Below are 25,132 nucleotides of genomic sequence, written 5' to 3'. Positions count from 1 at the left end.
TTTCCTCCTACGCACGATGCAACCCCGATCCAATCCGATCTGATCTGATCCGAAGGGCTGCATATGCTGGCGCACCGTAGCCTGATGACTTTAACAGACGGACGATTGTTGTGAACAATAGAAACAAGCGGATGATGATCACCAAGATCATTGTCATCATCATGAACATGGCCGACTGCTTTAGCTACTGCAAGTAACAGTTGGTGACTACCAGCGTTAGCGCACGTCCGCTCGTATAGTGATTCTGAAATCGCCAGTGGCAAATCGTAGGAGCAGTAGCAACGACCGGAGTGCGGGCTGTGACTTTTTACGGAGACGCGATGTCAGGAGCAGCCACCGCAGCTATCCGCCTTGGCGCTAAACTGAATCAGATGCCATAGTCGTAGCAGCTCGTCGATGTTTGCTGATCTTTTCGCGCCTTCCGCTAGTGAGATCCTGGTGTTGCGCACTCATTCTGTTGTTCCTATAAGCCCGTGCCAGCAGCAACAAGATCCGGTTAGTTAGTCAATGTAAGGGTTGAAGTTTACTCACTAGTCAGTTTTTCGGGAGGCGTACATACAGAGGCGTAAAATAGACAATGGAGATATGCGTGTTAGTTTAGATGTGGCGGCATAAACTGCAGTTACTCTTGTCGTGTTCGGTTAAAGTGTGGGCGAAAAAAAAAAAGACGCTTAGCAATAAACCCATTAAGTGTTTTTTTGCCTCTTTAGATAAAACATGTTACACCGGAAAACATCATCACGACTGCATCCGATGTGGCCATTCTTGACGCGCCAGCGTGGCAATCATGCACATCTGGGAACGGACAGGAGTACGAGTACCACCGTGTTAAAGAGAAATCGACTAGTTCACCAGTCAACTATTTTTTTTTAAATGGAGAAAATGCTTGGGTGTAGCTGTATATGTAGGGTGTTTGCGTGTCGTACGCTGGAACAAATAAAATTGCCACCTTACGATGACGCGGCACTGTCAAGAAACGGTGAAATTGACAACGATGATGTTGACGGCGGTATTCATCATAGAAGGGGCAAGTATCGTAACGAGCGTTTGGCGATAGATCTTAAGTTTTCCCATTTTGGGAAAAGCGAAAACTTCCCAAGCTACTAGCAGTTGGACCGCGGTTTTCTCTGCTAGTCCTGAAGATGGGCTCCCAAGCCGAGAATACAAATTATACACGTGAAGGAAAGATGAGAAACGGAAAAAATCTTTGGTAGAAAAAGGTGTGGAAACAGACGGAATACGATAAAAAACTAATTCGCCAAAGGGTAATGAATGACTGGTCGGTTATGGGGGATCGGGTGATCTAACTAGAAAGATGACAGGGTTGCACTAACGAAGATTTAACAGACGACATCGTAATTCGATGAATGAGTGCACAACAGTTGTATTTCTATGTCGAAGTTGTTAGCAAACGTTGTCGATAAGTTTCGTTGAAAATTCTAACTACCTCCAATAGAAATTGCGCAATCGCTGCGACTCGTGCTACGGTACTCGCATTCTCCTCCAAGCAAGCTTTCCTTGAAGCTTTTTCTCTTGAAAATTACGGATAAATAAGGAAAAAAATCATCTCCACTGAAGATATCTAGAAAAAACGATTTCCCACGTATTCAGTCTGACCCTACTACCCTAGCTGGAAAATGCTTAACTGCGGCAAACAAAGAGCTGGCATAATACCGAAACTTGTCAAATACACCCTAATTGGCCAGCAGTTAGTCAGGGATCAACACCTTTCTTTCTTAGAGAATTTTTTTCAGGAAAAACTCCTCGCCAAATCAGCTTATATCGATTCTTGTGACTACTATTAGCACTGGCAGTAGCAGCAGCAGCAGCATTATTAGCTTTTAGGCAATCGCGTGATTTTACAACGGATAGCTTAAGGCGCCGGGACTGGAGACCCGGGCCGAAGGCACCGTGTCGGATGGGCACTAAATTCGCTAAATCCGTTATGGTTAACGTTGCACTGTGTCGTGCCCAAGCTGCTGTTGGCACTGGGTGACGGCTTTAACACGGCAGAAATGTGAGTGAGACAGGGATAAATATGGGCCGCTTGGCGTGTCGAAATCAGCTTATGGTCACGTCTGGACCTAGGATGGAATTCGAAGACACGCCCGAAAAACGTGCTGGCAGTAGTGTTAAACTTAACTGATGTCGTCGGGAATAGTAACCAACATACCACATTCAAAGGTTCAAACGACGTAGCTAATTGGATCACGAAGGCCGTGCTTATCTGGGCTTATGGCAAGTGTGAGAAAATTGTCGGAATCACCTGTGTTGAAATCACCATTTCTTTTTCGTGGTATTAATATGTGTTGTAGAAACTGAATGTGGTCCATTGGTAGCTTGATGTTAATAGAAGCTTTGTCGCAAACCTGTCGCATCAAAAGCCTGAATGGCTCGTAGATGTTGTATGATTAACATTTGTAGGATAATATTGTGGGACAGCTTGGATTTACTATTATAGTTTCAAGACATGATTGAACTTATTTTAATGGTGCCTTGTGAATAAACTTTTACGAGATGGCGTTGTATCCTTCTCTCTTGTCAACTTTATCCTATAACGAATGATTCGTACTTGCCTTGAGTCTTTTTTTTTTTATCTAATAAGTCTTTCATAGGTCCTTCTACCGTGTAAACAACAGAGGGTCACGCGATGCCTGCTTTGCTTGGCAAAATCCATGTAAGTACGGCCTTAGAGCAAAGGGTAACCATTCCTTCTGTACCCCACGCGTTCCGTTGATAGCGGTGTAATTCATTTGCGTTAGTTGCTAAACGCAACTTGCTGTAGGAAATCGACGAAGATCTCTCTTATTAGAATGTAAATTAGGTTGTATGTCCTTGCCTGCCTATTGTATAGTTGGTGTACTTCACGTGGTCTCCATATTTGCCACCGCTATTGGCCTCTAACACATGCCATTGAGTGCCAAGGACAGCTCATTTCAGAACAACAAAAGCGTTGTTCCATGTCTCGCCCCGCTCTTTCCTGATAACAAGCCAGCGTTCCCTTTCGGACCTCCCAATGTATCTTGGGCACCCATAATGGTCTTTTCTATCTATTGGCTTATTCGTAAAGTCGATCTCCATGAGCAAACGTCCTACCCAGTATTCAAGCGGCAGCCACAGCAGTTGCCTCATGCCGGAGCATTCCTTGATTGTCCTTCCGTGGGACACTCATAAAGCCATGTTTCGAGGTGTTTCTCTTGAGTTCTTCGTCTTCCTTCTTACCAAGTGTATCCCTCTTCACTGTTTTCATCTCCTTCCTACGCTTCAATGGCACTACCCGTTGAGGAATAGGCCGGCTTGCAAACTTCAATCGGTCACACAGAGAGGAAATCCAGGGGGGTGTATTGGCTAGCGAATGGAACATTGATAGACAGCCCCTTCGTGGGGATGGTGTAGAAAGACGAGTCCCTAGTGGGATGAGGTCCACTAGTCTTATTTACATTTAAACACATGACTCAGAGTTGGTGGGATGCGGTTGTCCGATCCTTTCCTGATCCTCTGTTGCGATCGGCTCAGATCTCTGAGTGGACTTGAAGTAAACCAAAATCGGACCTAAAATTGGCCCTCCACGCTTTGCGACGAGTGTGTACAACCAATAATCTCGTCAAAATTTAAGCAGACTTACATAGGTGCATAAGTTTGATGGATGTTTTGCATCGTAGACTGTGCGTGCATGTTTCTTTGGTATTGTGTCCACTCAACTATAAATGATGACAAGACACTACTATCTGAACCTCTGGACGTTCACCAAGCAATGAACATAATCGGCAATAGCGATGGGGTGCTACGCAAAAAGAACAATCCCTACGCTTACGAGACCCAATAGGATGAAAAGCACATTAACATCTGAGTTAGCGTGTTTAAATCGCAAGTATGTTGTTAATGATACCCCGACTTCTTACCATGCTTGCAATCTTGTCATCATGCGATAAGAGTTTTTTAGAGGAGTTTAGTAAGCAGATGCATGAGGTGCTTGGTCAGCAACGCAGCGGCGTCCAGAGGATTTGAAAAAGCTTATATTTCTCCCGCATTTATCTGTAGCCTTAAGGCATCAAATGGTGTCATACCCCGAATAACGGAGACGAAGATATTGTTGCCCACGGTGGGAGTATCGACAAGAGTAACTTTTGCCAATCGACCGATACGCGAGAGCTTTCTCCACTGTACGTCGTTGTCAAATAGAAAGAGATTTGTGGTAGCGATATCGGGAGTGATGAGTTGTTCGAAACACCGCCTAATGTGGAAGTATATTTATGCCGCGGTAGGCTCTGTAACAGTACTGTGTATGAATGAAGTTGAACGTGAAGAAATGGTGATCCTTAGTGTATTATTGTCTAATGTGGAGTGATCCAAAAGGAAGGATCTTCATAATCTGTTCAGTAGCAGGCGGACTTTCGCCCAGATGGTGGCTTTATGTAACGTTGTCACGGTCAGCACGAGTGGCTGTTTAATAAATGCACATTGACACTTTGCGTGTGACGATAGGTTGACGTCAGAGGGGTCTGTAGATGGTGGGCGAGTAGCAGAACCTGGACAATGGCGACAGAGCATCTGAGTTCTTCTCATATCTTGCCACCGTGATACATAACTGTCTTTCAAGAGTGAAGAAAACCATAGGGGGCAGAGGGAGTGGAGAGGTCCCTTTTTACTATTTCCTATACCAATATTTCTTAGCGAAGCTACTGATAGTGACTAGTTATGGATAAGCGGGCAGACCAATCTCTGTATTGGCGACAATACAAAAAGATCGCCAAAATGCCCGTAGTCAGGTTGGGGCAGCCGCACTAGCAAGTGTTCTACCTCAGTCTGGAACACAATGGAAGTGCTAGGATGCTGGATGCGGTTTGCAATCCTTTAGCAACACCAGCTTCTGAGCACTTCGATTAGTGACGGTGTACAGCTGGTCAGCATCTTGTTGACTTGAGATAATGGCATATATGTGATTGCTAGTTCTTTATATACCATCACAGGGTACATAGTCCAACTCACCGGGTTGTTTCGTATGTGGGGTCGGTGACGATGTAGTAGCAACGAAGCCCGCATCAATAGAGAAGCAAAAGTTTGCAGACTAATTTTTCGTTCAGATTATTTTTTTTTAGCAAAATAGGTTACAGAATTAAACAAATTTACCTGCATATAATGTATGCCAACAAAAAATGAACGCACTAGTCAATATTAGGTAATTCCCATCCATGCAGATCGATCAGCACCCATAGAATTGCGGTCTGACTCAAACGCATAGGTACGAAGCTCTATTGCATTTAAGATGTAATCGTTCTAGTATCATATTTTTAAGAAACAACACCTCACTGTCTGAAAAATTGAAATAAGTTTCGAATGCCCCCTGTTCGTTCGTGGGCGACATTTAGTTTTCCGCTTGCCGTATCACCTATTTATTCCTAAGTATTAGCGTGATTGGAGACCGAAAAAACCAAAGCGAGACTCTGCTGACTGACATTTAAATTATAACCTCTCGTCTGCTGGCAATCCTTTGAGGCGTGACGGACCGACCAGTTTTCTGAAGTATACGGATGTAGCAGCCTGTCGGACACATTCGTTTTGCATCGGGATAGCCATCACCAACAACAATAGCCGTAGCAGTAGCGGTAGCTCTTACTTCTTTGTTTCTGAGAGCACAAGTAACATGACTGATTCAGCAGGACACGGTACTAAGCGTCTGTGTTTTAGGTCAGGGAATGCTGACACTACGCTGTGTTTCAGATGTGGGTGTCTAACACGAAGGCAGACTAATAATTTATAGCACCGGGAAGATATGTAGGTTAAAACCGATAGAGTGTCGCGTGTCCACTCAGTTTGGTTGACGCAATGTGAACTTTTATGGGTAACAGCAGCACGGATATCCGTCAAATATACAGTATTACCAGAAAGTAAAATTGGGCTTAGTAAAATAATACTACCAAAGAAAGCCTTCCAAAAGCGGTTTCTACTATTCGTTTGGATCGTTGTTTACGCCCCCGTCGTCGGTGAAAAATGGACCCGTGCATGCTTAAGCATCGTCCTTCTTAACAACCCCCTATGTAACAGTGCGACTTCGTTAATTTTCTATTAAATATTACTATGTTTCGATTAGTCTGTCAAAATTACTTTTTATATCATCATCAGTGTTGTTAGTGCCGTGTTGCCTATTTTAATTTATTGATAAATCAACATTATTACAATGTGGATTTTTTTCCTCTATCATGGCTATTAAAATCCGATATAGAAGAAGCGCTGGTCAAACCTGGCCAGCCTGAAGATCTACGGACGAAGCTCATAACTTTGGTCTATTGTTGTGCTGTTGTCGTCGTTACAACTGTGTACGCAACTGTACTCGCATCACCCATCGCTTGGTCGGTCTCGTGCACACTTTGGTGGATCAACGAAATCGTGGTTCCGTTGTAGTCAGCAGATGAGGACGGGCTATCTGCCTAGGACGACGACCTAGTGCCAGAGCGTTGATGATAGACTCGGCACTGATCTAGAAACAACAGCAGCGATATCAACGCCAGCAGTAGTATCAATTAGAGGCTTGGAAGTAACAAGCTTGGTATCAATACCAAGAGCAACTAACCATCCGGCAGGCGCCCTGTGGAGTCTGTTGTTGGGTCAAGTGTATTACTTATCTACGTATATACGATACACGATTGTAGTCGATGGGAAAGTGCGCTTGTTAATGTGCTTGGCAATGCAGGTCAGTCTGTTGGACTCCGTCTAGAAACACACTTTGTTTTCCTTTTCAGAATCATTCCGATGCTGGAACGGACTAGATATATGGTAAATGCAGGAGAGCCCCGGTTTCGGCCCTCAGCAAGCAACAGAAACACTTGAGACCACCCGAAGACGCTAGTAAGACGAAGCACCGATTCCTGGTGGCTGGTTTTCGCTTTCGTTTACATGAGCGACGATGAACGATGTAGAGGAAGAACGTTGGCTGTGGGTATGGGTGCCAGCGGCAGCAAACCTTGTGTCTGCAGTTATAGTTTATCGCGCACTTTAGCGCGGACTCAGAGAGAAAAGAGTGAGGTCAGACGCCCAGATGCATCAGCGCGCACCCGATGGCGGCACGAGGAAAGCGTGTTTAAAGACTAATATCGCAGCTGGAAGGATTGGCGATGCCATACGAGTAAATACCGAGACGCATAAATATAGCAGGCAGGTCAGAGTGGCAAGGAAAAACTGGAATGAAACGACGGATACGTACGCCCGTGGTCATAGCAATATGAAGAGCTTGGTGTATGCAGCAGTAATCGTACTGGTGGTAGGTCGTCGGTGATTCAGAGTTGTGGCTCTATGGAAGGAGAATGCATGAAAAGTATTAAAAACGAGCCTTTGTAGCAATGGTTATGACCCTTATGTGATTACACTCTGTAATTATTTTTAGACTGCAGCTCTTTTTGAAATGTTGGTGTGTTATTCAAAGTTTAGTGCGTTAGTGTATCAAGCCTAACTTATTACGACGTGCTTTATACAGAGATGCATTACTTAGAAGTATTTTTTAGAGAAGTTGAGCAATAGCAACTGCTTCAGTCATAATATGAACCTCAGCTATGCTGATTCCTTCCAACAGTAGGAGAGGACAAGCCAGACCAAAGCTGTAGACATCTCTACGCTTAGTTAGATCATCGAAAATTCGTCCAAGGTCTCGAAAATACATTGAATCTCGGAGTGCATCGTACCGCAGTCATCACACACTATTAGCATCGGACCACTAACAGTACCATGACAGCCTTGCCTTCTCTTAAGAAAGGTTGAAAGTCAGCGTCGCTCTGTGCCACTGACCGGATATTTCCGTCATTTCAGCGTCACCATCTCTCACAGACTTTCATCGTTGCTCTCCATCGTTCGTACTCGTTTTGGACACCGCGTTGACCCGCATAGAAGCGAACTGGTGAGCGTTCTATTTAAAAAAAAAAAACAAAAAAGAGTTCGCAGAGACAGATCAACTCTAAAGCTGGCTGGAGCAGGAACGTAGGTTCGAATTTGTGGAGCGCATTGAAATGCCGTAAAATCTCGCGGCCTCCGCTATTATCGTTTCTGCTGTCCGTTATTTGGAGCGCTTGACGCCGCGGTAGGCAAGTATGCGTGCTCGCACTCGTCGTGGTGCATTCGGCATACATCTAACACGGGGAGCATCAGTGAACAGAGAGAGCATCCAATGAGCAGACGAACGGCAGTTTTCAGCACAGGGTCAGCACGTTGACAACTACATCATGCTTATCGCTAGTAGCGTTCGTACTTTTGTTGATTTCGATTATACGATAATACCTTTGGAAACAACAACAATAATAGTAAGGACGCTCACAGTAACGGCAGTAGCAAGCACACCGGCCGCTGTGTGATAAGCCCGATTCTTCTTTGTTCGATGGGTTTGGAGTACATCACTCACCGTCAGCAGAAGAACCGCCGCTAGTACGGTGGGCGCAGACGATCTTTGAAATTTCTAATAAATTGCATTCGTTGCTTTTTTGTTTCTGCTCTGTTATTGTTATGGCTGTCGTGTTGTGGTTATTGTTGTTGTTAACGACGGTACCGTGTACAAGTCGTAGCGATTTACTGCTGACATGCTTTTTGTGCGGCGCTGGTCCGTTGTATCCAGACCCCTATCGCGTTATAGACTTATTTCTATTTGCTTGTTCAAATTCGCACACGGCTTGCGCGTATTTCCGTGCGACATGTCTTTTGTCTACGTGGGGTCTGCTTATTGGCAATAGAGCGTGACGATCGTAACTTTAAAGCGTAAAGCGCCACCACCATCAATACATATTGCTTGGGGATATATACGTCGATAATGCTCGTCCGAATTTGGGGAACGCTACAGATATACTGTCTACATACGTCTTTTTTTGTATATATATAGACAAGTTCAACATAATATTTATCCCGACTCTGCTAAAAAGGTGTATAGGTCCAAATCTTCATGCCAAGTAATGTACGCCATTGTTGCTACAGGTATCAGTCTCGTTTGGAGACCTTCGAAGCTTAACTGTTAGCGACTGTGTTTCTACTAACTGTACATCGTTGTGTGGAATTACTAGCTGATTTAGCCCTCCTCGCCAGCAACAACAGCATCATAAAAGCACCTCTGAGTCTTTTTGGATAACACATGTCAGCTTGATGCGCCTCAACGGACGTGAGTAATCAGTCACTGATATGGCTGTCAATAAACATCTTTCCCGTCGCCGTGGTAACCGATGGACTCGCAACCGGTACAAGAGCACATTTATCGCAATACCTAACTATTGGCACGGCTTGGCGCGTTGCGGCATTCAGTCGGATAGTATTAATGGTTTCGACGCCATAGGATTCTACCTGAGAACTTTTGTGCGGAGTAAGCCGTTAGCAAGTATCGCGTTAGATTTATTAGGTGTCAGAACGGTAGTGGGCGGGATAGAATGGGCCGGTTAACCTTCTCGTTCATCGTGGGCAATTGCTCACGACTCCTTTGGGCATTAAAAATGGAATTCGATGGAAGAATCGTAGCGTGAGATGGTCAGTCGTATCCGTTACAAAATGGGCTATGTTTGTCGATCGTGTACTACGATTGGTGTAAATGTCAGTAGATATTGATCGATAGGAATGCTTTTCGCTCACACTCGTTAGGAAAAAGAACCAATAATAATGGTAAGGCCGTTATTAGCATAATACAAGGATTCAGATAAAGACGGACTCTATTAGTATGATATAGATACTGGGGTGTCGGTACAAAATTAGGACAATTTTAGTTTAAGAGCTAACATTGGATCCGCTGATAATTTAGTTCAACATATCTTTCTACTAGTCATTGGCCTTCAGATCAAAACTAGTTTTTCCGAAAATTTTCGCTTGGTTCCTATTATTCGGGCCCGCCTGCCCGGAGCTACTTGGCTGAATCTTTTCTCTGGGCGTTTGCACACAACGGCGGTGAGGCTTGCTCATTGCTGCTGCTATCGCCGTTTCCAAAGGAATGGAGCGCGCAAACGTCATTTCTCTCTAACTCAGACGTTGCCCTGGAGCGACCACATCTTCTCGAAAGATGGGTGTCGCCACGTCGCCAACAAGATCCGAGGCCGCCTAAGCAATTGAAGCGGACTAACCAAGGGCCCTGCTCACTGGGAGGCTGCTCCTGCCGCTGGGGTCTCCTAGCTGCGGAGTTCCGTTGGCACCGGGCCAAGTCAGCCGCCCAGGCTTCCGGACCAAGGCAACCAACGAGCAAACCCTACTCCGAATCTTCGTTCCTCTTTAAACCCACTTCTCCTGCCCAGTGCTTTGTATCCCAGAGAACACTCCTATCGCAAAGGTCTTGAAGTCACGGAGTGGATGTGAGCACTGCCCTCTCGCAATTCCTTCTGCTGCTGCTGGTCGAGGATGGGCCTCAGCTGGCGCTGGTTTATGGAACGGCAACGAGAAATCACCTTGGGCATAAGCCCCACTATGGTCGATAGCCACGTTCCTGTCACGGCTCAGCTACCGTCTCTGCTGTGTGCAAGGAAAACTCGGATCAGGAGCCAAGCAAAGCGACTCAGAGTCGAAGGCAGCTCTGACTGTATCTTGTCACGAGCCGGGCTAAAAGCCGACGGCGCTAGTATCCATAATAGTGTTCGACCGTGACACGGGGTTACGGTAATGGTAGCGTCGGAATTGCGTCGTCTTGACAATTGCAATGTGCTAATAGCGGCTGTCGTTTAAGCAGTAAGGAGGCGAAAGAATATTAGCTCGCCAGTTACTCAGCGATGCTGCCCAGTGTGCGCGGTGCAGGGTGGAAGCGATGAAAAACAGGGTGACTCCAACGCGTTCGAATGTATCGTGACTAAGCGTAGCTATGACGCCATTTAATCCATGAGTTGTGTGTGATGATCCTTTTCGAGACCAGTTAGTATTTCTTATGTGTACGAAAGCTAGAGCTGTTCAAATGGTCGCCGTTTTCTTGGCCGGGCGGACCTACATATCTTTAAGGAAACAGCCGTTATTTTGAATCACTTATTGGTTCTAACAAGGAATCGTATGTGACCGTTTTCTAAATATCTGCTATTCCCTAAAAAAACAGCGTTTGTGGCAACGGTGCTAAGAAACGACGCTAAGAAAAAAATTTCAAAAGAGAAGAAACTTTTGCGGAAATAATCCATCTAAATTCCATGTTTCCTGGATGGAAAATATCCGTTGGCTTCGTGGTATGTCATGACAATAATGTACGCATATTTGCTATCTAGCTCTATTCGGCTTTTTATTTGCCATTGGAATTGCGGAAGGGGTGTTTTATTTGAATGTATACCATTTATAGTTATGTTATTTTATTGTTTGTATTTATGTATCCGCTCAAGTTAACTAAACTCGGATAACCGCCAATTTTGAAAGGCATCCAAGGCAAGTAATCCATTAAATAAGAGACCATCTCTTTTGTGGATTCTCTAAGGTTGATTGAAGTTTTTAAGAAAGACGGCTGAATATTAAAAAGTCTAAAGTTTACCGAATGATCTACAAACTACCTCTGGATTGTATGAAACCCAAACGTATTTGCAACGTACCTGGAAGTAATAAGCTAAATGATAAAACTAGTATCACATTGTTTTTGTTGATTGTTTGAAAAGGACGTAATTACTTGTAATAGTAAGTGGCCTATAGCTAAAGTGAAGTACCACTGGATGAACTTCAACTTCGAATCTAGACTAGAAATATCCTATCGACATTTCAGGTCGTAGTCAAGAAATAGTCTTATCGATCAAGTCTTACGCGGTATGTTGAGAGCGTTCAAATGCTTACCTTCCAGTTCTGAAGGCAGCGAAACCACCTTCAAAAAACAGCTGATTGGATATTCAACCATTAATTTTGTTTTGACGAATTCCGATCGTATCCAATCTTGCAGGTTTTCACAAAATTTTTTTTTTATATTGACATGCAATAATCACAGATAGCTTCTTCAGAAATCATCTTGTAGCTTCATTACAGGAACCGCTTATTACGTAGGTATACCTCAGTACTAGCTTCAATTACCTGCTCTTACTTATTCATCTGGTTTAGTTCCAGTGCATGTGGTTAACATACGCGTTTTTGTCTTAGACGACTTCGTGTTTGCATAAAAGAAACAGAGCTCGACCCGCAAGATTGAAAGCCGTAAAAATCTTAAGAAACTGCCCAATTGGCCACTTGACACAACTGGTCAACAAACGATAATTCAAAAGTCTCCAATTTTATGCTGCACGATAACGAGCACTCAACCCGAGTATACAGTTGAGGCTGATCTTTGCCGATAATCTCTTATCACTGTAGATAAAGATGCGCGTTTGTCTATGCATGCAACTCACATACGGACTTCATGTATGATGCATGAGCGTGGTTCAGCTAGACATTTTGCCGTGTTGCTCTATTTCTATTCTCAGTTTATCTCTATGTGCCACATTCATAATGGCACCATATGGGTTTGCCTAAAAATAGGAGCCGAGATTGGGACTGGTCTATCAATGTCTCTGTTGTCAACGAAATTATCTGTTATCCTCTTGCCAGTCGATGAATGCTCCTTCGCTAGGCTGCCTGTGCCCCAGTTTGGTGCATAGGATTGCTTGCCATGGTCGTGGATAAATCGTAGATATAATAATACTAGTAGGATAGCAGCGAAAGTCATATGGGCGCGCTTACGGCAAGCGCGATTCTGAATCTCTCGGAACCTCCCAGTCGAAGGCTGTTACCTGACGGAATGAGTTATAGGATCTGTAGGCAGTGCACATGTTGTGGCTACCGTTGCTGCCTACTTTTGCGTGCTTGATTCGACCTCCTCTGTCTGACGAGAGTGTGACCGCAACTCAACTCGTGGTGTACCTATGCGTATCTGCGCATAGCAGAGTCGCTGGGGAGCTGCGTAGAGGCGTGCGCTGAGAAGAATAAGCGATTATCGCATGTACTCCCCCCGCCTTTCAACTAAAGACTGCGCAAGTGAAACTATGAGGGGATACTTGTTCATCTCGGACTGAGAATACGAAGGCCAAAACGACCGCTAGGCGCTCGTGCAACGGTCCGAAATGAATCTTTATGATTGCAATTAAAAATGCAGCAGCTGTTCCTATATATTTGGTAATGTCCGGAAGATTTCGTACATGGGAGCGCAACGCTTATTTCACATGAGACACACATGTGTATCAATACATACTGAAGAGTAACGTATATATATGTGTTTAAATTTATAATAATAATTGTAAATTATTCGTTAGGTTAGAAGGAGATTGGACATATACTATTCTATATTGGGCATATATGTCTTATAGTCATTTGGCATGTACCTAGCAGGTGACTGCTGTCCTATAAATATTGTTATTATTAGGTATTTTTAGTCAGTTATTTTTGATAATTACTAATGACACTATTGGTGACGTTACGGAATTGTCCGCTGCAGGACGCGCTAGGTTCGTTTATGCGTTTATGCGCAATACGTTTATGCGTCGCCTTGTTCCGCCTGTGGTCGAGTACAGGAACAACCGTCGATGGCCGATCTGAGCCTATCGATAAAACGTTTTTTAACTGTGGCTACTTCTAATTATAATCTTTGTAACAGTGGAGCCCCGCGGGTTGGAAGTCGTATCAAGCCGGATCGTAACAAGCGCGAAATTGAATAGTTCTCCTTCATTTTATAGCTCCATCTTCTCAATAAAACTGTTCATTTTGGCGTTGGCGATGGCTGGCGGTTCGCTCTGCTGGCGGAATCGTTGCTTCGCCTCGTAAAGGCTTCATCTTTTTTCATTCGAAAACAACAAGGCTAAAGATAGGACAGATTTATGGGTTTATGCGACAGAGAACGTCGAATCAGGAAAATCAACTCCGACAATTTTAAAGGTTGCTAGTAAAGCGTATCCTTATTGCGGCATAGTACTTTTATCAGTCGACTGAACTTTGTTTGAATGTATTCTATGTGTACGTTGATGGAAGAAAGTACCAAACAGAGGTGCTACTATAATTTACAATAGAGTACTCTATCAACCCGTTCCAATAGGTCTTCCCCTATTAACAGGCTCAAACGTATATAACATTGAAGTGGCAAATGATTAAGGATCAATTCATTTTTAACTAACATTTTCGGTCAGTTAACAGTTCGAACACAGATTTTATAAAAACATGATTCCTATCTCTCTTTTCTAACCAATTAAACTTGTATTGCTTATGTGCACTCGGATTTTCGAATTGTGCGTCTCTTACCACTCATATAGAAATCCTTTTGGCATTATTTTGCTCTTGTAAATGGGTTCGAACGGAATACAGGAGTGCAGGTAATGATGGTCGTCATGGCCAAGGGGACTCGATCGACGGCAGCCAGCGTTCGCGTGTCGTCTCACTCAGATGTTTGGCCCTGTAATTTGGTGCCATTAAGCACTCCTAAAGATCATCCCGATGTAACAGATACTATAGATAATTTTTATGTTTATCAGGTATTAATTTGATTGGCTTTGTTTTGTAGTAGTTTACTTGCCCACGCATGATGTCATCGCACTTTCCGAGCGATCAAAGGCCCTCTAAGGATGCTTCGTAAACGATATAAATATTCGGGCAAAATATCGTTCAGGCCATTTAATATTACCACTAGCCTTTACTGGCTCTGCTTGCAACTGATAGACCGAAAAAATCCTCTCACTTTTGGGTAATTTCGCTTGCTTCTCGCATAAGCTTTCCGGCAAAGCCTTCGGGGACTTTGTTCCGCTACTGCGCTGAATGTTTGGGTATAGCTTTGTTCCGGGATGCTGGCAGTGGATCGGTGGTCACATACCCGCACATTATGTTAAAATAAACCTGTGTCGCGTATGAGCGTTCATTAGCGTATAGACTCAATGTGCTTCCTGTGTCATCAATACACCCTGACACTTCTAGTTTGTGGTGCAGTTTTCCAACTCTTTACGCAAGCTTACTTCCTTTTTCGTAGGACCCCTATTTGGTCCCTTACTCTAGATTGTGGTCCGACTAGATCTTACTAGACAAAAAGATGTAATGTAAGCCTGTACATAATAGATTGTGGCTAGTTTATTGCTGTTTTTTAATATTGCTGTTGGTCTACCCCATGCGTGTTCAAACGCTGTAGGTAGTCAGTCGGCATTTACGTACGCGTTTAGCAACAGAAAATTAATATCCTTGAAATTATTGACGAGCACGAAAGGCCATTGTGCCTACTCTTACTATTGGTTTCACCTCTAATCCAACTGATACTAGCTAGTTGGGCTTAGCTGGGTTGACTAGAAGAGAGTTGCGTGGACAATGGTTACCAGTTCAGCAGAATAATTGCCGATCGGACGATGACATTGAGTGGTGAATCCTTTGGGTCAACGGATTCATTAGCGTCTGTCTCTCCAATCGTGCCCACAGTTCCGCTGTACCCAAGACGTTCACTGTCTGCTTTGATTCCCACGATCGTAAAGCGGCCCGCGCTGGGCTACGGCGCGAAGCCCCATTACACGTCCCAGCGGCACACCCGTTACTGCTACCGTTTCGTACTCGGTAGCAGGTTCAGCCACCATTTGCTCCATATGGACTGATCGCCGGATAGTGCTTAGCTTGGAACTGAGTTCGATGGCGTAGTTTAGCGATCAGCTGGCTAACGCGCAATCCCACCGCATCGTTGGCAAATTGAGAGATATACAGAGATCAGTAATAAATGCCGCCGTTAGTAAACGTGGTGGTACGTCGTTGATAATGGATGATCGTCATCGATCGCAATTCAACCCGATCAGATCGGATACAAGCATTCCTTTTTTGGGGGGGGGGGGGGGTAGAGTTGTGCATTTGTGGGAGAGTGCGGCAATATGCTGACCATAGAAATAATTGCATCCAGACTGAGTAAGAGGCATCGATAGAATCGCCATTTTTGCTGTTCCAAAAATGAGAAAGCCAATGAAGAGTGACAACGACGTGCGAGGGTCTCTGTATTGAAGAAGGCAGAGCCTATCGAGTTACGAGTGGAAACAACGCGACAGGCCAATACAGATCGAATGTGGCCATAATGGGTACGTTCTAGCAGAACGAGTAGAGCTAGCCTTGAGAAATTGGCTTTCTGCTATCGTTCCGATGCTAAAGCAGTGCCACTTCGACTGGTTGGTAAGGTGCGTTACTGTCCACGTGATTGATGGGGTGATTTCTAAATGTAATCGTTGCATTAGAAATGCGTGTATACTAATGTTCGTGCCAGGCTTATTCTTACGATATCGAAAAGGCCAAGTCTGTTGAGTTTTTCCGTTTCGACAAACACAGTAAATTTATGACGTTATCGTCTATAGATTGACGAAAGTCGTCTAGTCAATACAGGGAGCAGAGGTACTCGACACGTTTACCACAGCATACGATTCTGCTTTTTATCAACACCGTACAACTGTGACCCAGGTCTCTTTACTAGTCACCTATTATATGGTATGACAATTTCATTTCACGTACGGACTCAGCAATGTGCCCATCTTTAATACGGGAATCTTATAATACACGGCATTCTATTTTGTATTGTTTTTCATCCAACAACGCCCAATGTGGCTACGTGTTTTCTTCAGCTCGATGTGTCAGCTACAATAGGAGGTAACAGTTCGCTGGCCGAGTCATCACTGCCTGATTATTATCAGCCTGGAGTAGAGCGTCGTTAGAGGGAAATAGTTCTAAACAATCATTACGCCTTAGAGGGTTGATTTCTTCGGGGAAATTGAATCGATGTCGCAGACTTTCGTTCTGCGCAGATCTCCAGCGCGTGCCCGAGATCTTGGACTACCCTTTGCTCTCGGTGGCCCATTCCTGTTTTATAATAGTATCGCTTTTGTATTGGCGCAAACTCAGTGCGCCCTTATTGCCACCACTTAATGGCGCCAACAAGCGGATCAGTCGCACAGGGTACCCGTTCCCATGCCTTGATATTTAGGGAGATACATATCTTTGATATCTCCTAATTCGGTGCTCAGCATGAGCCTTCTTTTTCTCTGCTTTTCAGTCTAGCCGAACTTCGCGTAAGAACGACTCACCCTGCGGTTCGTGCCACCCGGTATTATCGTCATCGCTAGATAGGATTTGTTGTTTGCTCTATACCGATGTTTATTATCGAGCCCCACTCAACGCGACAAACGACGCTGAAATGACGGTGTGAATAGTCGATTTCTGAGCATTTTGACCGACTGCCTTAACGAAGACATGCCGGACAACCTTTTGAGCGGCGTGAAATCCTTTAGAATACGTATGCGATAGTCGGTACGCGGGAAGGGTCATACAGTGCCGCTTCATTGGCTATGTTCAACGCAACGACAAGACCAGGGCCAGCTCTGACTCGCTGTAGACCTCTCTCGCAGTAGGAACAAAAAAGGAAGAGCGCAGGATACGAGAGGAGTACGCTATTGCCATTGGAAGGAGCCGCCAAGGCTTTGCCCCAATCCTGCCGCTATCCTGGCTGCTGCCGTTGCAGCGGGTATGCTGTGGTATCGCTCAAAAGGTGCTGCAGAAGACAGAGAACCTGTTAAGTATTTTTAGGACAATTTACACTTTTTCGAACACCGAACGCTCTCCATGAAGTTCGGCGTCGTATCTAATCGCTCCTGTCAGGTGCCTGCCTTTTCTGGTCTGTCGGTCCATTGGATTCGTCGTTCCGTCTGTGACCGTTGGCTATGGGTTACTCTTTCTATAGGACGATGCTGTCTATTATGCCAAAGTGCCAATTTCCGTTTCAGCATCCTGCAGAGACAGCTGTTGCTGGCGGCGTTGTGCCTGTTTTCAAATGCGCAAAACGTGTAAAGTATGAAATCAGACGTGTTGAGACGCGTCGACCCTGTTGATATAGAACAGGACGATTGGTGGGTGGACACATAACTCTTCACCGACATGTTATCTTTATTTATCTTCGGTAGTTGATCGTTCTGGCCCACAGTATCTAACCATTGCTAACATCTGTACTGTTGAAGAAGGTGTTTCATGATAAACTATTGAGCATATCGGCTACATTTGCTTTAGAATCAGATCAATAGCGCTGAGAGCTGATCAATCATGTGCTAATAATGGCAGCAGGTGGGGGAAACAACCATCATCACAATAGCTATTATTGTTATTACTGTTCTACATAAAATGTAGATACTGTTGTCAGTTACCCTTAAAAATCGTATTAATGGTTCGTTCTAAAGCGCTCTTCTAAAGAAGAGCTATTTTTCGCTGTGTTTTCCGGTTGATTGACTTCTTCAAATAACCTCTACGGTAAGCATTCTGAATGTTGTTGGACCGAAGAGACAAACGCTTTCTTTGCACAACGTAACGCAGTTGTATACGCAGAGTTTTTCATTGGTTTTCAACGGATATATCTCAGCGATACCTCTTACTTGGTCGTGTTGGAATCAGACCCGTGAACGCGAACAGCACGATAGCATAAACTGTACAGGTATACTGCATGACATGTTGTCGTGTGGTGGACAGATGCGACGTCCTGCTGTATCATACGACGAGCAGATTTGTGAACGAAAGAAAAAAAATCCTAGGAAAAGTAACAACGCTTCGATAAAAATCAATACTAAACCAATGCGATGTCCTCTGTATAGAAACGAGTATATGTGTCTGAAACCGTCTTAACGGGGCGGCATGCAAGCGGGCGGGCGGGCGGGCGGGTGAACGGGGATCTGATGAGATTTGCCGAAAAGCAATTAAGGCCGAAAACGCTGATCGGTTACAGCTCTATTGCGGATGCAAAACTAAATGTGATATTTTCCAGTAGCAGAGTAGAATTCTCGATTCTCGACAAATGAAATGAAGCAATCTGACGTGTGATTCAATGATGTCACCGATAATCGCCTATTTAACGCCCCTGCAAGAATACATATCTAAATTTTTATAACTACAACTTATCTATAAAGTTTTCTTTTGTAGTAACAATGTTTCTTTTTCGATTTGCAATTTTCAGGTAAAAATCCAGTGACCTGCTATTAAGCGAGGGAAGACAGTGGACCCACTTGATTAATATTTTTGACGACATTCGTTGGTAGACAATCAATCAATCATTTGTGATGAATTCAATGGAAACGCCTCCTGTCATCCTGTCGTCACTTTTTACCTGGAATCGTCCATAATCGAGAACTACTCTTGATAAACATCTCCTGTTCACAGGCGACTAGCCTAAAGATATGACAAATAAACGGGTATATTAATAGAAAAACGAAACGCTCCGCCGTTCACTGTCGAATCAAACTTTGCTATTGCTATTTCGTGTAATAACCTAATAATACGCCTCCTTCATTCTGATCTGTATTATTCTCAATTGTATCGAGCGTTACTATCGAAGACAGAACGCGCGCAACCTAAATCCTGCCATTGCCCAAAGTGCCATCAAAGCTGCACTTATTCGAGAAGCAGCACATGAGTGTGTAGCAGACAATTGTATCGTCAGCATCTACTTGTTGCATCCTAGGTCGCAAAGTGCTATTTTGTACGAGGGATTTTTTCTTTTTACTACGCATGCCGTCCCCTTCTTGTTTTACATTCGACCGGTCGAAATGTCGAGGACTCAATTTGACCAATTTAAAACACTCAGCTAGCCAACCTAAATAGACGCATACATCTGAACAGCGGGGTCTACACATACAGACACACAAACGCGTAACTATCTATATAGCTATCTATGTTCGTGCACGTGCCGCGTCGGGGATGAAAAATCCGCAAGAAAAAGCACAACAGCGCGGAAAAATGGGTAGAAACATGGACTCGCGGCTAGGGTGTCTGGACGCGCGTAGATGCTACTAACAGCGACAGCCGTATCTACAGCAACAGATGATAAAGAAGAGGCGATGGTGCGTGAGAGAGGGACTGTTTTGACGTCTGGGTTCGGCTCTCTCAGGAGACGCACGCTTGTGAGCACGCGTGGCATTTGTTAGCTACTCCTAAGGAATGTCCCAGTCGCCTTCAGGTTGTTGGTTCCTTTTGAGGAGGTTAATTCTCGCTTCGTGCACGTCGTCGTCATCGTTAAACGCTTGTTACTATTGGCGCTACGGTAGAGTTTCGTCGTTCACCCAGATACGATTTAGGCGCATGGTACAAATATATACTTCTACATGGGGGTACATGTACCTATACACGAATTAGACTCGTTGACGCGAAAACTTTTCGAAGAGTTGGACAGTCAGCGCAGAGGTTGCCTTCATGTCCGTCGACGCTCGACAGCCGTTAGCGGCACTTAATTACTTAGTTGCATTTACCTATTGGTGAGTGCTCCTCAACAACTAAAAGTTCAATTTTCTTCTTTTCGCCCCCACGGTCAATCACACAGCGCCCGTTCCCCTAATGCTTGTGTCTCACAAATTCTAATGTGGTTTGAACGAACCTCTGAGACGCTTTGCTTGCTTGCTTGGGGGGGGGGGGGGGAATCTTCTTATGGCATTGTGGCGATGCCAGTGCCTATTGGAAGGTGACGTATGGAGGAATTGTCGGTTGTTGATTTGGTTCCTGTCGCTGCAGTCACAGCTAAGTGGCACTCAATCACCAGAGCGGTTGACGGCCACGGTGCCTTTACAGGAGGCACGACCGATAGGCCGCCAAGGCGCAGTTTGATGCTGCAGCTACCACTTTGCGTCTGACCCACCGTATGTAGATACGTCTGAGGGGGGTTTTCGACACTTTGTTAAGGGGAGCTCTAAGAATCCCTAAAAGTAAAAAGTGTTATAAAGCCGCCGATTAGCGTTCTTACATGATTAAACTGATTGACTCCTTCCGTTTTTACGTTTCGCGTTGTAAAAGAGTGCAAGATAAAGTATGTCGTATCGAGCATACGTGATCAGGTAACTTATTGCACCTATTGCACTATACAGTGGTTCCTAAAAAGGTCCTGTATGTGTGAGACGTATAATGTATCATATTTGGCAGGCTTTCTTGACAAATGGCCTTGTAGCATTGACAAACAAACTTTGTCAGGTTTGGTCAAGCTCATTATTTGCGGCATTTCTGCGGTGTCATATACGAAAATACTGATCCACCCATAATTAATATACAGGGTGGGGCAGAAAAAATCTCCTGACAGACGTATCTATATATAAAATGAAGACTCTCCACCTACCAAGTAGTCTATGTTGAAACCGTCAAAAGGCTCATGCCTCCTTCTGCGTATCATTTCCCACAGGTTCACCAGGGTAGGCAGGAGCCTATGTGTTTTTTTCCTGCTATAATATCTATGTCTAACATTAACATCAGGTTAAGGTCCATCAAAATCTTCGTATGGGTATGCTTTATTCACGTACCTAATAGTTGACTCTATCTGATTTTTCCTTCGCCAGACATGATTTTACTGGTCCGGCGGCTATTTTGATCCGATCCCCACGACCGCAGACGAGACAAAGACCCTCGTCATTGTGCCACACACTACTTTGCCATATCATAAACGTATAAGCTGTAGTGAGTCGCAGTCGACTCGAGAATGATATACAATTTATACTGTGGAGACTGTTTATATGCGTTACACGGTTCTATTGAGCGAAAGTTCTCCTCCTACAACTGACGACGGCTTCCGTTAAAAGCTAAAGATCGGCATCGGAACAGAGAAAAAAAAACACCGTATAAAAGAACGCTGGCGCCACGCTACGACCGCTGGATAAACCGCTGGATACGCAAATATTTTAGCTACAGCGAAATCTGTATGATTCGATCTGACGCAGGTGAAACGTTCAATAAGTTATGATAAATGGGTCACGCCGTTTACGTTTGGTGGAGTTAGGGGTGCCAATTGTCTGTCGTAGCCACAGCCCTTGAGAGGATCAAAATAGCATCAAATGTAACAGTGATATACCGGAAATTTACATATATGTTAATGAGCGATCTTGTCATGTATCCTGTGTAATGACACCCTTTAGAAGATGACGCCGAATGAATATCATTCTGTTAGTCCGGACTTTCTCCATAGTAACTGCGAAAGGGTTAGAAGAGTACTGAAATAAAAAATGAGGCCAAGTCCACCGTTTGATATAATAAAGTTAAATGAAGAGCAGACAATGCCTAGACAAAATAAAAATTCTACTTTTTTCACTGCTAAGGTTGTTATTATAAGTTTGTTTATCATTTTTGCTTCACGTTTAGTAGGTGGTCGACTCGTTCAGTATCAAACTTTGCACCATAAGTAATTTCAGCACTCTGGCTAGCTGCGTTTAATTATGTAAATACAGGATAAATATACGGATCATTCCGCGGAAAAGATTTGCCTATGATATTTCTAAAGGGAGCCCTTTGCAGTGAAGATCACAGGCTTAATTCGTTGGTCCTCCGTCGATCCCTCAAGCAGCAGGGCAAGCAACTACGAGTCTATACCTCCATAAGATAAATATAAAATAGAAGAGGTAAACCTTAGTTATTAAGTTATTATATTCAAATTAGAAAAGTGCTAAACACATCGAACACGCATCTTGCGTGACCCGTGCTGATTCGGTTTCCGCCCTGAGGACATCAATATCGAAAAGCACTTCATCATAACGTTCGTCGCTACTGTATTATCACCGCGAGTCCTTGCGCTTCACCAAAATAGTCTGCGCAAACTCGAGATCAATAGTCAAGCCGATGGACGATGTTCTCATGTACACACCGATACGCGCAACATTACACACTTAAGCGGCGACAACTATATGCGTAACGCTATAGACATACGCCCAAGTGTCCGAAAGTCCAGGGTGAGCATGTCTGGGATCACTATGGTACTCTATAAAAAGAGGCACCCAAAGTCGCTCAGCGTACAGACTAGCGCCGACTTTGCTGCCTCGACGAGAGCTGACACTCCCTTCAGTGAAGATCTGTTGTACTGCCAGATGATCGCAAATCTCAAGCCGTCGGCGCTATCGGCTCTGACAAAAGCCAACGCTACCCCGGCGACCGTAATAAATTTTCCGTCTCGCAAATTATCGTGGTTTATCGAAAAGGTCCACGTGCTTTTCTGTGTGTATGTATGTGTGTGTGTGTGTGTGTGTGTGTGGTTATGCTGTTGAAATATCGGAAAAGTTCAAGTGCCGTAGAGGGTCTTCCCGAAGACTCTCACTGTGCCTCCGGCCGTCTTTATCAGCAAGGGCGAATTGATCACTGCTAGAGACCCGCTTCTAGCATTTATCATTAGACATAGGCTAGGTGTGAGCTCCGTATTCTACTTGATCTAGTTACTAATTACTTTTCGATAGTGGCCGTAACAGCGCATACTTCGGAGGGCAACGTGAGTCGCACGGGGCGAAAAACCTGCTTGGTAATGTAATTGGTGTTGGTGGCGGCGGCATTGATCTTGTTGGTGATGCTTTGCCCCTGCTTAGATTTAAATAGCGCGCTCTTCACTCGTCTTCAAGAGGCTTCTCCGACGCCGACGAGACAAGCATTTCGACGACAGATTGTGCCGACAGAGCGATATCGATTAAACTAAATTGATTTTTTTTGACCGCCCATTGGTCCATCTGACTTTGTATTCGTAATCATATCTTCCCTGGTTTATGGTAGTTATTAAGTTATTAAATATAAATTTAGCCCATCGCTAATATTACAGATGAATCTACGGTGAAAATCTATTAAGCTAGACAATAACAAACTTGCGTGCGATACGTTTTAAAGCAGTGAGATTCATCGTCCGACCATCAATCAATACTTTGCCAAAAACTATTCAAATGAGTTTAAAGGCTATTTAGTTTATAGGTGCTTTTAGTTTAATCCGGCGTTACGGGCCAGCCTGCTTTGACAAATGAAAAATGTTGTATAAACAATGAAGGATGATTGTAGCTACATGTCTGCTTTAAATTAAAACCAGTCACCAACTAACGACATCACGCTAAAGCCGACCTTGAAAATGCACTCAGGCGCAGCAGGCCCTCGGAAAGGGCACATGAATGAGATGGCCGAGATAAATGCATGTACATCTCCTCATGCATAGCGAAATGATCTAGTAGCTCGTAAGCCGAGTCGGTTTCTTACTAGGGCCCCCACTATCCGCCAGTTTCATTTTCAGACTGGAGCCTATTTGAGCCTTCGATTTTGGGGTGTGAACATCAGGGAGTTATCTGATTTCGTTTCAACACACACATATATCGTAAGTGAAGCGTCTTTTTTTTCGCATCTAGCCATGGCATCATCACCGGCCTACCTTTGAGATTGTCATCTCAACCGTTTGATAAACAAAAAGTGCTAAAATTGACCTACGTTCACTCTTCTCGAAAGCGGATTTTGTCGAGCAACTCCATGTGAGGATGTTGTGCTGAATTTCATAGGGAAAAAAGGCTTGAGGGACTATTCACTGATGCGGGTCTCGTGACAGTGCCTAGATGCAATAGAGCGATGCGGCGAGACCATCTTTATTCGAAATATACATGCGCGTTCCGGGAAAACTTTGAGCTTAAGGGATTGATCCGGCGATCGGACTTTCTCATGTAGAGCTGTAGTATGTCAAAACTTCTCTGGCGGTCGTCTTAAATCGCTGTGCAGTTAAGTGTTTGCGACTACTGGACGAAACGGGGCGGCAGAATTTAGGAACAGTCCTAACATTTTTGGGCGCTAATATAAACTAAAACAGAACGAGTTACTCCCCTTTTATCACTGATTACCGTGATTGAAAACATGATAACTTCGCCTGATAGAGAACCACAACCCTCTAGAAGAGTGAGCATATCAGTAGACTTATTTCGTCGAAATACTACTTCGATCCTTTTAGTAGGCATAGGAGAAGATCTAGTAGGCAAATCGAAGCTGGCAATAACGTGTTAATTTATGCAGGCTCGCATGTACCCTTTCAAAAAATACGTCGCGTCATCGTCCGGTTTTCATTCATAAATTCACACTATCATTTCGAGTTATTGTTAATCTACAAGCCGTCTTCGTTACCTAACTTCCTGTTACACGCTAATGATTCGTCAAGAAAAAAAGAAACATTCAAAAGGCGTCTCAGGTGAGCCGATATCTTTATCGAAATAGGTTCAAATATTATGTATTATAAAAACGCTTTGTTTCAAATGCTAATATTTTAAAAGGTCAGCAAGAAGGGCTGTTTGATATGGCTGCATACTGTCTATGGGCGCTGTTCATCTCTGGAGGGGTAAAGAAAAATTGATCCGTACCATCCTTTATGTAGGCCGCTTTGCTCTACACTTCTAAAGGCTGAAACACTCACCTCGTTCAAACCCATTTCGAACTACTCCCGTATATACGACTTATACGATTACGGCGGTGGTAAATGAGAATTCTTCTA

The 25,132-nt window shown here is 44.1% G+C and overlaps 1 protein-coding gene and 1 long non-coding RNA gene across 4 annotated transcripts in view; both read left to right on the top strand.

Moving 5' to 3' along the window:
- Positions 1 to 25,132, top strand: part of LOC111250273 (integrin alpha-PS1-like) — a 130,790-nt gene that overhangs the window by 46,530 nt on the left and 59,128 nt on the right. The window lies entirely within an intron of this gene.
- Positions 369 to 20,236, top strand: LOC147756027 (uncharacterized). 2 transcript variants are annotated; one of them, XR_015326820.1, is made up of 3 exons: positions 369 to 495; positions 6,741 to 7,258; positions 18,854 to 20,236. It is a non-coding gene; the product is annotated as an uncharacterized LOC147756027 (long non-coding RNA). The 2 variants fall into 2 exon arrangements; XR_015326819.1 differs by lacking the exons at positions 6,741 to 7,258; positions 18,854 to 20,236 and adding an exon at positions 711 to 2,546 and having other exon boundaries at positions 384 to 495.

This window comes from Varroa destructor, unplaced genomic scaffold (assembly GCF_002443255.2).
Source record: "Varroa destructor unplaced genomic scaffold, Vdes_3.0 BEIS01000004.1, whole genome shotgun sequence".
NCBI lineage: Eukaryota > Metazoa > Arthropoda > Arachnida > Mesostigmata > Varroidae > Varroa > Varroa destructor.
Note: the sequence above shows the minus strand (reverse complement) of the source record. Positions and strands in the feature narration are given on the sequence as shown.